Source organism: Gossypium hirsutum, chromosome A02 (assembly GCF_007990345.1).
Source record: "Gossypium hirsutum isolate 1008001.06 chromosome A02, Gossypium_hirsutum_v2.1, whole genome shotgun sequence".
Classification (NCBI taxonomy): Eukaryota; Viridiplantae; Streptophyta; class Magnoliopsida; order Malvales; family Malvaceae; genus Gossypium; species Gossypium hirsutum.
In genome coordinates, this window is record NC_053425.1 from 61,449,024 (window position 1) to 61,460,782 (window position 11,759).

The window sequence follows — 11,759 nt, forward strand, 5'->3', positions numbered from 1 at the left end:
CGTTTCAGACGGGTATGTCCCTGTCGACCCCAAGTTGAGTCCAATTTAGAAATGGCCAAATTTGAGGGCTTTTAGGCATTCTAAAGCCTATAAATACACCCTAAAGGAGGAAAATAAGGGGACACATGGAGAGGAAGGAAGGAATTACTCGAAGGAAGCCGATTGATCCATCTCAGAAGCTGGAGTCACCATCAAGATTGAAGACCTCCCCTCAATTTCCCTTCAGGAGTTTTGGGTTTTCTTTATGTTTGTATTTGTTATTCCTCTGAGATGTTTTCCTTTTTAGTTATGAACTAAATCCCTTAAATACCTAAGGGGAATGAAACCTAAGACGAATCTTGTTATTATTTTCTGAATTGTATGATAAATATTTAACTTGTTCTTAATTATGTGTTCTTAATTCTTGTTTTGATATCCCAGGATACTGATTCAAGATAAGCTCTTATTCAGAGGAGGAATAGAACCTGTCTAAGAGTACATTTTTCATAATTAAGCGAAGTTGTTTGCACGCCTAGACTTAGGGTGACAAGATTTTGCCGGATTAGGGTGAAACCTAATAAGGGGATCCATAGATTGAGTTAATGCAACCCTAGGGTGTTAATTAGAGAAAAGTCTCAATTATTCAATCTAGGGATTAGACGTTATTAGTCTTGAGTAGGGATAATAACATAACTTAGGGATCTCTACGGAACAAGTTAAATGAATAAATCGTCCGATTCGGAGCCAGAATAACAAGTACAGTCTAGGTGGATTTTGTCCTTATGTATTGTCTTAATTCAATTGTTTTTCCAAAAGTAATTCCCCAATTCCATTATCTATGAATTCTTAGATTAGTTAATTAGCTAGTTAAAACAAAACCACCTTATTCTTAGGCTAGATAATAAAAAGACAGTCATTACTAGTACTTTTAGTTCCTTTGGGTTCGACAATCTTGTCTTGCTAAAACTATACTACTGTTCGATAGGTACACTTGCCTATATCGCGCTAATAGTTTGTTTCAAGTTAATTAATATTTAAAACCTATCACGAAATCACGCGATCAAGTTTTTGGCTCTGTTTCTGGGGAACTAAGATATTAGGAACGCTCAATTTTTATTACTTTAGCCATTTATTTTTCTTGCAATTTAATTTTTAATTTATTATTATTATTATTTATTAATTTAATTTTTCTTTCTCTTGGCAGGTTTTTATAGTTTAGGACTAGAAGAAACCCGTCAGGACCACTACTTTTTGTCGAAGAAATCGATCTTATAGTTCACAGAAACCAAAGAGAAATAAGGCGAAGCTTAAGATACACAGAGAATGAGCAAGAGGACGGTACTCAACCCCCAACCGAAGAGATGGCTGAAAACCAAGACAATCAGCTACCTCCTGTAATTGCGGTTAATCAAAATCCTGCTCCACGCACTATGTATGATTATGCTAAACCTTCTTTAACAGGAATTGAATCGAGCATAGTTAGACCTGCTGTAGCTGCAAATACTTTTGAACTAAAACCTGACACTATTCAAATGATACAGCAATTTCTTCAGTTTGATCGTTTGTAGGATGAGGATCCCAACGCTCACTTAGCAAACTTTTTGGAACTATGCGATACATTTAAAATTAATGGTGTTTCTAATGATGCCATTCATCTTCGGTTATTCCCTTTTTTATTGAGTAACAAAGGTAAACAGTGGTTGAACTCATTACCACGACGCTCAATCACTACTTGGGAACAAATGACCGAAAAGTTTCTATTAAAATATTTCCCGCCAGCTAAAACGGCCAAATTATGTAATGATATCTCTTCATTTGTGCAGATGGACTTAGAAAATCTTTATGATGCATGGGAGAGATACAAGGACTTACTGAGAAGGTGCCCTCACCATGGGTTACCACTTTGGCTTCAGGTTCAAACGTTCCATAATGGCCTGAATCCTTCGGCTCAGCAAATGGTTGATGCAGCTGCTGGCGGAACCATCAATAATAAAACAGCTGAAGATGCTTATGAGTTTATAGAGGAGATGTCACTGAATAACTATCAGTGGCAAGTCATGAGGACAAACCCAACGAAAACAGCCGATGTTTATAATGTCAATTCGGTCACCATGCTCTCTAATCAGGTAGAACTCTTGAATAAGAAAATTGATAGTTTTCTTAGTTCTTCACAAGTTCACCCAGTAATGCAGTGCGAAGCAAGTGGAGGTGGATCAAGCAATTCGGAATACCAACCTTATGGCCACAACATGGATAACGTGCAGTTAAATTACATTGGTAATAATTCTCGATCTCAAAACAATCCATATAGTAACACTTACAATGCAGGTTGGAGGAACCACCCAAATTTCTCATGGGGAGACCAAGGAAATCAGATACTACCTCCAGGCTACCAACAACCACCCTACCAACAGGAAAAGAAGCCAAACCTTGAAGAGATGCTCTCAAGGTTTATATCGATGTTAGAAACTTGTTTCCAGAACACTGAGACAACAATTAAAGATCAACAAGCGTCGATCCAAGGGCTCGAAACTCAGATAGGCCAGCTGTACAAATTGATTTCAGAAAGACCACTAGGAAGTTTACTTAGTAACACCAAATCAAATAAGCATGTAGAACCAGTTACACTAATGAGTGGGAAAGTGTTAGCGGAATCTGAAAAGAAGCCAAAACAAGAAGCCGTGGTAAGCGAAAGGGGGAAGAAAAACCCGAAAATAATGACAAACCAGTGTCAAAGGAATATAAACCATCAGTTCCATACCCAGCAAAATTGAAAAAAACCACATTGATGCACAATAAGGTAAGTTTCTTGAACTTTTTAAGCAATTACATATCAACTTACCTTTTGTTGAAGCCATCTCGCAGATGCCTACATACGCTAACAAATAAAAGGAAGTTCGAGGACTTATCGACAGTAGAACTCAACGAGGAGTGCTCAGCCATACTCCAAAACAAGCTGCCAACCAAACTAAAAGATCCAGGAAATTTTACTATCCCTTGCTTAATTGGTAGTCTAAATGTTGAGAAAACACTAGCTGATTTAGACGCTAGCTTTAATTTGATGCCATATAAAATGTTCAAACAACTTGGTCTTGGGGAATCTAAACCTACTAGGATAAGTATTCAATTAGCCGATAGATCTGTTAAATATCCTAGGGGTATTATAGAAGACGTACTTGTGAAAGTAGATAAATTCATATTTCCTGTTGACTTTGTTGTGCTTGATATGGACGAAGATGTGAAAGTGCCCCTAATTTTAGGGCACCCATTTTTAGCCACTGCTAGGGCTGTAATCGATGTGGGTGATGGTAAATTGGTACTTAGAGTAGGTGACGAGGAGATTATCTTTAAAATTTATGATGCTATGAGGTTCTCTAGGGAACAGGATGATTCATGTTATTTTATTGACTCTATTGATCATACTACTCAAGACTCTTTTCAGGAAATTGTACAGAAGGAGATGACGGAACTGTATCTAGCTCAAGAAGAGGAGACAGATGATGAACCTAATGAACATTCTTCAAGACAAGTAGAACATGAGGGCATTAAGATAAACGATGAACTTAAGCAAAAACCCTCTATTGAGGAGCTTCCCAAACTGGAACTGTGATAGCCCTAATTTGACCCCAGTCGGAAAGTGGTTTCAGGACCACAAAATCGAGTCATAAAAATAATTAAATGTTATATTCTATGCTTATTATATGTGGAAGTACATGTGTGAAAATTTCATGCTTTGATTTTTATCATTTGTATGTGAAATTTAATAAATAGGACTTATGTGAGAAATTTTGAAAATGTGTTAGGTTAAATTGTAGTGGCCTATTAATGCATGGTAAAAAAAAATGGACTTGCATGTCAAATTATCCACTTTTGAGATAGTGGCCGGCCATGTTGTTATTTAATACAAAATATAAGTATTTTTCTATTAGTATTATTGCAACTAAATGGTTTTATATTATAAAATAATAATAATTAAAATAGAAAAGGGGTGAAGAAAACAAAGTGTTCATCTTTGTTTCTTCTTAGCCGATTGTAAAGAGAGAAAAGGGAGCAAGAACCATTCGGTCATCTTAGGCTTGAAATAAGGTAAGAATTCATGTTAGTTCTTGAATTTTTAGCATATTTTAAGTTAGTTACTAAGTTCCTTACTTAGCCCATGTCAAAATTTTGAATTTGTGTGATGAATTGAGCATTCGGCCATGGAAGAAATTGAAGGGGATAGATTGTTGTCTTTATGTTTTAATGAATAATTGTTGATGAGTGAAGTTTGAGCTAGCTAATTTTTAATTTGCTAGTATTTATATGTGTATTAACCGAATTTGAACTTGAATAATGATTTGAGCAAATGTTGTGTATTAAAATGTCAGAATATGAGTAATTGCCGAATGTGAACTTAGGTAATAGTTGAGTAATGTTTGTGTTTTAAAATGATGGAATGAAATGGATGTAATGACAATGTATGTGATTGTGTCTTACATTGGGATGATTAGTTAATTAGGTACGGTTGATAAAAAAACAAATGATGAATATGTTATATGAATGATTTTATTAATATGCCTTGTTTGAGGTACAATAATAAAAGACTAAAATGTTAGGTTGTGTGTTAATTCGTAGTGAAGAGTGGTCAGATTAGTCAAACAGTGAAACAGGGGAAACTTTAAGAAAAATATGGTATTGATTGACCAAACCAAAAATTATGAAAATTTTATGGATAAAAGATATATGAGTCTAATTTCAGGGAAATTTTACGGCAATTGATTTGGAGTTTTGTAGCTCCAGTTATAAATAATTTAGTGACTGTTGCTCAGGAAGACAGCTTATTGTGAATTTGTGATTATCTGGTAAACATTGATAAAATTTTGTTAATGAGTTGCTTAATGTTTTCTTATAAACTTACTATGATCTATATGTGTGAAAGTCAAATATGTATATTATATTTTTGAAGTAATGCTTGAATAGTCGAATAATGACTAGTTTAAAATTTTTGAATTTAAGCTCAAGAGCATAGAGGGGCAAATTCGGATAAAGGAAAAGAGAAAGTAGTTGAATAGCCGATCCGAGACTGTTCGAAAATATTCGAGGTAAGTTTCAAGTAGTTATATATATATAATATTATTCCAAAATGACATGACTGATTATGAGAATTAAGTGTTACTTGTCATATATGTACATGGCCGAATGGCAATTTGTATTGGAAGTAAAAAGTGATATGTTTTCATGATCGAATGATAGTGTTAGAAGAAAATGAGTAAGATTTTTCGTGTAAACTATTATGTATTTAAATGTGAGTGATGAAATGAGATAAAAGTGTATGAAGTATAGGATGATATATTCGAATGATGATTGTACCTAAATTGGTGTGATTGTGTTGTATAAAACTTGTTGATTTGAATATTGTACAGTACTATTCGGGCCTTTGAGCCTAGCAGACTATAATGTCGGTGAGATATTATTCGGGCCTTTGAGCCTAGCAGGCTTTAATGCTGGTGAGATATTATTCGGGCTTTTGAGCCTAGCAGGTTATAATGCAGGTGAGATACTATTCGGGCCTTTGAGCCTAGCAGGCTATAATGCCGGTGAGATATTATTCGGGCTTTGAGCCTAGCAGGCGAAATGCCGGTGAATGAATTCGGGTTTTTAAACCTAGCAGGCTGAATGCCGATGATTTGATAAAATTCTAAAATTAAAATACCTCATGTTAGAACGACGAATGAATACATTCAATACGTTAAGTTTGCCAGGTACGTATTATGTATTTATATGTGAGTATGATTTAAATTGAATCATAAGAGTATAATTTGATACATATGTGAATACATGATATATTTATATCTATGATTATGATACATTCGGTCAAGGTGTGAATGTATGTGAAAATGTTTGATTTATTTATGCCATATGAATTCAGATTAAGTGTAATTAGAATGCTAAGTGTGCATTATATGCTTGTGTATATTCGGCCAATGGTAATAAATATATAGGAAATGACCTTTTGAGAATTGGATAATTGATGTATAATTGAGTTTATTTGATGCATTGCTTAAAACTTACTAAGCTTATGAAAGCTTACTCCTTTTGTTATATTTCTTTGTTTTATAGATTGTTGATTCTACTTACCTGCTCGGGGAGGGGATTGTCAGCAACTCGTCACACTATCTGTCTTTTTGGTACTGCTATATTTTGGAACTAGTATGGCATGTATAGAATAGACTTAAGTGAATGTTATTTTGAGATGTTTTTGTATATATGCCATGTGAATATGGCAACTTTTGAATGTCGATATAAGTTGAATTTCTATCTTTGATGGTGTTTGGCTATAAGTATAACTGCTAATTAAATTATGTAAATATTTATGTACTAATGTTGAAATTCGGATTAGTAATTCTTCATAACCTATTCCGGCGACGGATACAGGTTATAGGGTGTTACAGGAACTTAAACAATTACCAAACCACTTGGAACACACATTACTTGGAAATAATTCTACATTACTAGTTATTATTGCTTCTAACTTGCATCCCATGGAGAAAGAGGAATTAATCCAAGTGTTAAAAGAACATAAAAAGGCCATAGCTTGGAAAATTTCTGACATTAAAGGAATCAGCCTTTCTTTTTGCACTTACAAAATTTTGATGGAAGATGAATACAAACCGTGTGTGCAAGCTCAAAGACGACTGAACCCCAACATGAAGGAAGTTGTTAAAGCCGAGGTAATTAAACTTCTAGATGCTGGAATCATTTATCCTATTTCTGATAGTTCTTGGGTAAGTCCAGTGCAGGTTGTCCCTAAGAAAGGAGGCATGACGGTTGTGACCAACGAGAAGAATGAATTAATCCCAACAAGGATAGTCACAAGATGGAGAGTTTGTATTGACTATAGGAAACTGAATGATGCCACAAGAAAAGACCACTTCCCCTTGCTATTCATTGACCAAATGTTGGAAAGATTATCCAGACATATGTACTACTACTTTCTAGACGGACTCTCTAGTTACTTTCAGATCCTAATAGCCCCTGAAGATCAAGAAAAAACTACATTCATATGCCCATATGGTACGTTTGCTTATCATAGAATGCCTTTTGGATTATGTAATGCTTCTGCCACTTTTCAGCGCTGTATGATGGTCATCTTTGACAAACTTGTGGAAGATATCATGGAAGTATTTATGGATGATTTCTCGGTATACGGTAACTCTTTCCATCTCTGCCTTAAGAATTTAAAATGAGTTTTAATAAGCTGTGAGGAAACGAACCTTGTCCTTAACTGGGAGAAATGTCACTTCATGGTTTAAGAAGGCATTGTATTAGGGCATAAAATTTCTAGTAAAGGGATTAAAGTGGACAAATCTAAAATAGAAACAATCAAAAAATTACCCCCTCCTAGTTCGGTGAAGGCTATTAGAAGCTTTTTAAGACATGCTGGTTTTTATAGAAGATTTATTAAGGAATTTTCTAAAATAGCTAAGCCTTTGACTAAATTTTTAAAGAAAGATATGCCTTTTAATTTCAATCAGGAGTGTTTAGAAGCATTTAATACTTTAAAGGATAAATTAATTAATGCTCCAATCATAATTGCACCTGATTAGAACTTACCATTTGAATTAATGTCTGATGCAAGTGATTTTGCAGTAGGTGCAGTATTGCGATAGCGAAGAGACAAGCATTTTCAACCTATCTATTATGCTAGCAAAACTTTGACAGCCGCACAAGAGAATTATACTACTACGGAAAAAGAATTGTTAGCTATGGTTTTTGGATTTGATAAATTTCGATCATATCTCATATTGTCTAAAGTTGTTGTTTACACTGACCATTCTGCCCTTCGCTACCTTTTAACTAAAACTGATGCAAAACCTCAACTCATTCGATGGATTCTCCTATTGCAGGAATTTGACTTGAATTCAGGATAAGAAAGAAGCTAAAAATCTTGCGGCTGATCATCTGTCTAGGCTTGAGAACTCCAATACCAAAAAACTAGATGAAGTTGAAATAAATGATTCGTTTCCTGAAGAACAATTTTTCACTATATCTGACTCCAAGGTACCTTGGTTTGCAGACATCGCGAATTTTTTAGCCGCAAACATTATCCCAAAAGGGTTAACACACCAGCAAAAGAAGCGATTCTTTAATGATGTGAAAAGCTACTTTTGGGACGACCCCTTTCTTTTTCGCAGATGTGCAGATCAAGTCATTAGAAGATGATTTACAAGATCAGAAACATAAAAAATATTAGAACATTGCCACTCAGGGCAAACTAGCAGGCACTATAGTGGAACTAAGACCGTACATAAAATACTTGAATCAGGTTTTTACTGGCCCTCATTATTCAAAGATGCTAACAGGTACATTACTTCATGTGACAAATGCCAATGGACAGGTAACATATCTAAATGTGATGAAATGCCTCAAAACTATATGCTTTCATGTGAAATATTTGACATTTGGGGTATCAATTTCATGGGCCCATTCCCCAGTTCATTTGGGAATAAATACATCTTAATAGCAGTTGATTATATGCCCAAATGGGTGGAAGCCCAAGCTCTACCTACTAATGATGCTAGAGTGGTAGTACGTTTCCTTAAGAAACTCTTCTCGAGATTCGGAACGCCTCGAGCAATTATCAGTGACAGGGGCACCCATTTTTGTAATACCTATTTTGAAAAAACTCTTAAGAAATACAGAGTTCATCATAGAACAACCACCCCATACCATCCTCAAACTAATGGACAAGTTGAAGTGGCAAACCGAGAAATCAAACGGATCCTTGAAAAAATAGTAGAATCAAACAGAAAGGATTGCGTAATGAAAGTAGATGATGCTTTATGGGCTTACAGAACTGCTTTTAAGACCCCCATAGGAACATCACCATACGGACTTGTTTATGGAAAAAGTTTTCATCTACCATCCGAACTAGAGCATAAAGCTTTTTGGGCTATTAAGTTTCTAAACCTTCATCCTGAACTTGCAGGAAAAAACAGGTTGATGCAGTTAAACAAACTTGATGAGTGGCAAGCCAATGCATACGAAAACTCATGCCTATACAAGGAAGCAACAAAGCGGTGCCATGACACTCGTTTAAAGCAACGAAAACAATTTGAAGTTGGAGATCTTGTCCTCCTATACAACTCAAGACTCAAATTGTTTCCTGGGAAACTTAAATCACGATGGTCAGGACCTTTCGTAATTCAATCTATTCTGCCATATGGCACAATAGAGATAAGTCACCCATCACACGGTACTTTCAAGGTAAATGAACATCCTCTCAAACTTTATAACAGTGAGAATTTTAAAGACGATGGAGAGGAGCTACGACTCCACAAATTGCCCTGAATAAACCAACAAGGAAATAGTCGAGCTTAGACTATAAACAAGCGCTTCTTGGGAGGCAACCCGAGTACTAACGGTTTTAAATTATTTAAATTTCAATTTTTAAACATCTAGGTCACTTATAGAGTCTTTGAAGCACAGGTTCCCAACTCCACACAGCCGTGCTTAAGGCTGTGTGACCAACACAGATGGAAACACGATCGTGTGATACGGCTATGCGAAAACAGGGTAAAAGTTATCTTTCACAACACGAGATGCGATAAATGGCCACGAGCGTGCGACCTAACCTTGCTCAAACCTGCCAAATAAACACGAACGTGCAACACACTCGTGTTTATCACTCGTGGACAACACTGTCAAAATAACACGGGTGTGTACAAAGCTACACGACCGTGGGAGAAGCGAACCACATCACACACGGTCGTGTAACATGATCATGCAGCCACACGACCTAGATACACGGGCGTGCCCTAAGGCCATGTGACGACATCTCACTTTGTGATAAACACGGGCGAGACATGATCCACATGGGCGTGTGAACTGGCCGTGCCACTTGAAAATAAATTATCTATCTTCTTTTATTTTTATTTCATTAATTTTTGAAGATTATTTTGTTTTTAAACACAGCTTATCTTTATGATTACTACCAAATTATTCCCCTAATTCTCCTGTTGTTCTTCAGAATCATGTTTGTCCTCCAGCTTTATTTCCAACAACTAGCTCTCGTTAATCCAGGAATTTCATCCATTTTTAACTCAGGAAGTGTCACTTCTCTCCCTATCTTATTTTTATATTCTTATGTCTATCTTTGTACATTGAGGGCAATGTACATCTTAAGTGTGGGGGGATATTCATTTCATTATCAGAAAAATCCCTGAATGACTGCCTTATTCTCTTCAAAAGCTCTCATATCATATTCAGGATAAATTTTGATTGATTTATGATTTTGATTGATATATCTTGAATTAAAACATAGACATTTATGCATTGATTGTATAAACTTTAAGACATTAGAGAATCAAGCATGATAAGTTGATTTTTAAGAATTTAAAATCTTACGTTGTTTCCCCAAAGTTTAGGTATTACTTTGAGTTGGAATTCACAAGTTCTAAACATCAAAAAGCCATAATTTTTGTGAGATTTTTGAGCCTTTTGAGCATCTATTAATTCTTTCATGCACACTTCTATTATTTCTTTGAGTGTGTCAGTATTGAACTGTTATTCTAGAACTTGCTTGATTATGCATGTCAAGACCACACCATTTGATTTGATATATCAAAATGATTAAGGCACTTAGGATTAACCCACTCATGCTATGAAAAGCCTACCTCCATGATTAACCCTTAGTAAACCCTGTTGAGCTAACAAGCCATTTCTTGTATTACCCTTAATAATAACCTTTAAACCATTATTGTTGAAATCCCTTAAATTAATTTGATCCCTAATTTTTTTGTCGAGATTGGAATTGAAATAATTGCTTAGCTAAGTTAAAAAAAAATTGTGTATACATATTAATAGTAGTAATTTTTTGAGCTAAAGAAGTTAAAATTCCATATTCTGAGAAAAGCTCTGTCGTACGCAATTGATGACTAGCCATTTTTCTAGTTAGGCAAATTTTTCAAGTCAATCACGATTCTAACCTTTTTTTCAGCTTGTGACCACACCCCCTAACCAAGCCTCATTACAACCCTCTAAAGACCTTTTGATTGATGTATCATCTCAATTTATAGTGGTGGAGATTTGATTTTCATTCAACCCTATGGTATTAATTTTTCATTATTGACTATTGAGCGCTTCAATTATTTTCCTTAAACACCTCGAGTGATTTGAGTGAATCTTTGGTGAGGATGTGAAACTCTGTGATATTCTGAATCTAAGGTAATTACTTAGATGAGGGGAGACACCTATGTTTGCATGATTAAATACTCAACTTGGAATGCTTGAAACTTTTATGTTCTTTTAGTTGAATTTCTCAATGTATGATTACCTATGGATTATTTTGAGATATTATTAATAGAATTTATAAATTGAGAAGAATTGATTTTGATTATTAGTTGAGAATTTTTCTTGAGGACAAGCAAATGCTTAAGTGTGGGGGTATTTGATAAATCGTAATTTATACATATTTTTACCTCATGTTTAACACATTTTATGGATGATTTCCCATTAGAATTGGTGAATTTGATGCTCCTAATGCTTTAATTTCATGTTTTATACTTAGGAGAGCATAGGAGAGCGACAGGAACGAGAAACGGGCCAAAAACAGAGAAAAATGGGCCAAAGTACGAATTCAACACGGCCTGGACCTCTTCACACGGGCAAACCACACGGCCGTGTCAATTTAGCAGATTCGAAGCACGATTCACACGAGCGTGTTAGACGGGCGTGTCCCTGCCTAGCCCAAGTTGAGTCCAATTCGAAAAAGGCCAAATTTGAGGGATTCTAGGCATTCT

At 35.3% G+C, this 11,759-nt stretch overlaps 1 non-coding gene across 1 annotated transcript; it reads right to left on the reverse strand.

Annotated features, from left to right (window-relative positions):
- Positions 1–1,769: 1,769 nt before the first annotated feature.
- On the reverse strand, positions 1,770–1,876 carry LOC121217110 (small nucleolar RNA R71). The gene has a single exon (XR_005913314.1). It is a non-coding gene; the product is annotated as a small nucleolar RNA R71 (small nucleolar RNA).
- Between the last annotated feature and the right edge of the window lie 9,883 nt (positions 1,877–11,759).